Below are 3,231 nucleotides of genomic sequence, written 5' to 3' on the forward strand. Positions count from 1 at the left end.
AAAAGTTTTTTTATGTAGATCCTCTTCAATCATAAAATAATATTCCTCTTTCATTTTACTTACTTCTTAATAAAATTAAGTTACCGAGACATTACTAACAGTCTAAAAGCTGGTTATCAACGTAGACGATTTTAAAAAAACGTGATAAGTAATGAAAAATTGGTCGCTAAGTAAAAATTCATTCTGTAACGAAGGTCCGTAGCCATTTTGAAAGTTCTAAAATTTTCATAATCCAACTGCGCTTGCGCACAATAACCTGTCGCTTATTAACAGAGTTTGAACGACCGTGTTGGACCACAAATCTCACATTGAAAATGCGCAATAAGAAATCTATCAACGCCAAAGAAAACAATTCAAATTTTCAAACAAATTTTCCTAGGAGAATCTGCACTAAGTGTAGAAAAATATTTGAGTTAATGCTTGTGGTCAAGGAAATGCCCAAGGAGCTAACGCTATAAATATTTTCAGGAACTGCCAAATCTCTTTTATGGAAGATTTGAGAGGTAAAAAGATAACATTTTATAAGTATATTTTGATATTTAACTCATTGGCTTACTCTTCAAATATCGTAGAATTTTTTTGAGTCTAGAGAGAATTCGTGAGTCACCAGACCATGCTGTTTGTAAATGCTTTTTGCATATCTGCAATCAAAAACATTTCTTTATCTGCTACTAAAATCCAAGAAAAGGAAACCTATATGATAAAAAGCATAAACAGTTTTAAGACTTATTATAATGGTTGGTTACGTAGTTGGAAAAAAACGAAGAAATATCACTTTGAAAACGTTCCTTGACACCTGAATAATTGTAAACAAACGCACAATTAGTTTTTTTTTTTTTTTTTAGCTCTAACTTGAGAGACATTTATAACCCTGACAAGTTTGGACTATTCTACAAGATCTATAACATACAAATTCAAATCGGATAAGTATCCGGGGGAAAGTTAAGTAAAGTTTGCACAACTTGCTTAACTTTTTTCAACTAATAATTGCATTAGAGCTGCTTCAAATTTTTTCTTTTTGTTTGCTATAAATATTTTGCTAAAAATGGCGAAGAAGTTCAAGGAGGATGTTTAAATATTGAAAGAAGCAAAAAAAAAAAACATTTTGCAAAAAATTAACAGTAAACCCAAAAAACGACCTTTTCAAAATGTATTTCTAAAATTTTTACGCTTAAAATTACTTAAAATGCTTGCTGAACAATTTTCAAGTACGCTTGAACGATCTCAAGATAATAGAAGCGTCCGTGAAAATTTCCTTAATCTTCTTGATGGGTTGCGTGGGCACCGGACAAATTGCTTTAAATAGTGGTTCCACAAAACAGTAAATGCCTTGAAGTCTGTTCCTATTACATTCACTAGATTGTACAGGCGTGGGATTTTTCTCACTACACAAAAGTGGAGTAAACAAATAGCAGGCTTTTCAACGTTTGCCTTTTGTTTAGAAGGCCTAAGCCGGTCACACTTTTGGGAGATATGAAAAGTAATTACTTAAAACTTTAGGTAATGTGATCTTAAAATAAAAAAGAGAGAGAGAGAGAGAAAATGGATTTGTTATTTTGTCACAACATTTAGTAGGCGATTACTGTTGCCACATTATCAGGCCTTTTCCTGGCAACTGTTTCATCATAAATAAATAAAACAATTTATCTGAAGTCAATTTATGGATGTTAAACGTGTAAGAACAGTGTCGTTTGTTTCAGTTTTAATGTTTGTTTTTTTTTGGTATTAAAACGCCATTAAGAATTTGTATGGCCTTTTACTTTTTGTTTTGAACCCGCTTTAACGTAGAGTGATTCAGCATTCCTTTGGTGTAGTTGGTGGTTTCTTTCATTTCAAAGCTCATCAACTGGTTTCTACCTTGAGCTGACTATAAAATAATTAACTTACAGAAATTGCTTCCTCGTTTCTGCTTAAAAAAACACTTCAGAATCATTTCGAACTACCGGGCCTTAAAGAATTACTTCTGATAATTCCCGATTTTTGTTTTATGTTTTTACACCATCAAAAGATCCCTTTAAATAACTTCCTATGTATGTATATTATAACGATACCCAGCAAGCACACAACGTTGTTTCAACGTTGTTTCAACGTTGTGTGCTTGCTGGGTATCGTTGTAATATACATACATACTATCTAGTACTCAACAGTAAAATCAGCGTGGACTATACTTAATTACTTATACTATATTAAACTTACTAAACTTAAAATGCTAAACATACAGAGTAATCCTAGGAAAATGAACAAACTATTATAAAGTATTATAAAACGTATTGCAAGTAACAAGTAGTTACAAGTAACAAGTAGATACAAGTAACAATAAGTTACAAGTATATATTTAACGTGTTATTCTTTAAACTTCTTTAATTTTTATTTGTAAACTTCTTTAACTTTCTTTAAACGTCTTTTATTTTTATCTTATTTTTGAAAAGTAGAAAAGAATTTTCTTGGTCATATAAACTTTTTTGTTTGATTTAAATATATGAAAAAAGATATAAACTTATTAAACTTAATTATTAATATAATAAACAGTTGTTGCCATATTATAAAAATGGAGTTCTTTTGTCCCTTTATTTTTCCCTTTTCAATGCCAATTAAAACCTTAAATGGCTGTTGCATAATATTTCGGAGCATATCACTTTCTGATAACAGCATATTCTCATGAACAGGGTTAGAAATTAATTTCATTAATGAAAGGAAAATGGAATTAAGAATGAAAAGTATCTTAAAATTTAATGAGATTCAAAAATGGGATTGTTCTCCTTCTAGTAAAAAAAAAAAGGGATTGTCTTGAAAAATGCAAACGGTAGTGGCGTACCAAGGAATTATGGTTACTGGACCTTTTATATGTTAAGAGAACTTTTTTAATGCTATATACGAGATAATTTTAAAACCAGCTACACCTTAAGTCTGGCATGTAAGCCAACACATTTAGCCTGGGATGTAAGCTCATAAATAAACGCTTTTTTTATATTTTGCAGACCAAGTTTGTGATTGTTGTAAAGGCGCTATTAGGTATTAAACACTACCGGTAAAGAATGCTGACTGGCACAGTGTCAAACTTGATCAGTAGTAGAAAAAACAGATATGAATTTGGTAAAACTCAACAGTTTGGTAAAAATAAATAACGAAAGTATAATTTTATAGCTAATGAATTTTAAATTATAAAAGTTAAAAAATTATTAAAAATTATAAAAGTTTAAAAATCAGTAAAATTTAAAAATTGCTAAGCCT

The 3,231-nt window shown here is 30.1% G+C and overlaps 1 protein-coding gene across 1 annotated transcript in view; it reads right to left on the reverse strand.

Annotated features, from left to right (window-relative positions):
* LOC149887156 (uncharacterized) overlaps nucleotides 1-221 on the reverse strand; it is a 1,767-nt gene extending 1,546 nt beyond the window's left edge. Inside the window, exon 1 of the mRNA XM_090089609.1 lies at nucleotides 1-221. This exon is cut by the window's left edge and continues 1,546 nt beyond it. The gene's annotated coding sequence lies outside the window, so the exon portion shown is untranslated.
* Nucleotides 222-3,231: the final 3,010 nt, after the last annotated feature.

The sequence above is a fragment of the Hydra viridissima genome, unplaced genomic scaffold (genome assembly GCF_058129835.1).
Source record: "Hydra viridissima isolate aposymbiotic clone 2 unplaced genomic scaffold, HvirCarnegie_v1 scaffold_6, whole genome shotgun sequence".
Taxonomy (NCBI): Eukaryota; Metazoa; Cnidaria; class Hydrozoa; order Anthoathecata; family Hydridae; genus Hydra; species Hydra viridissima.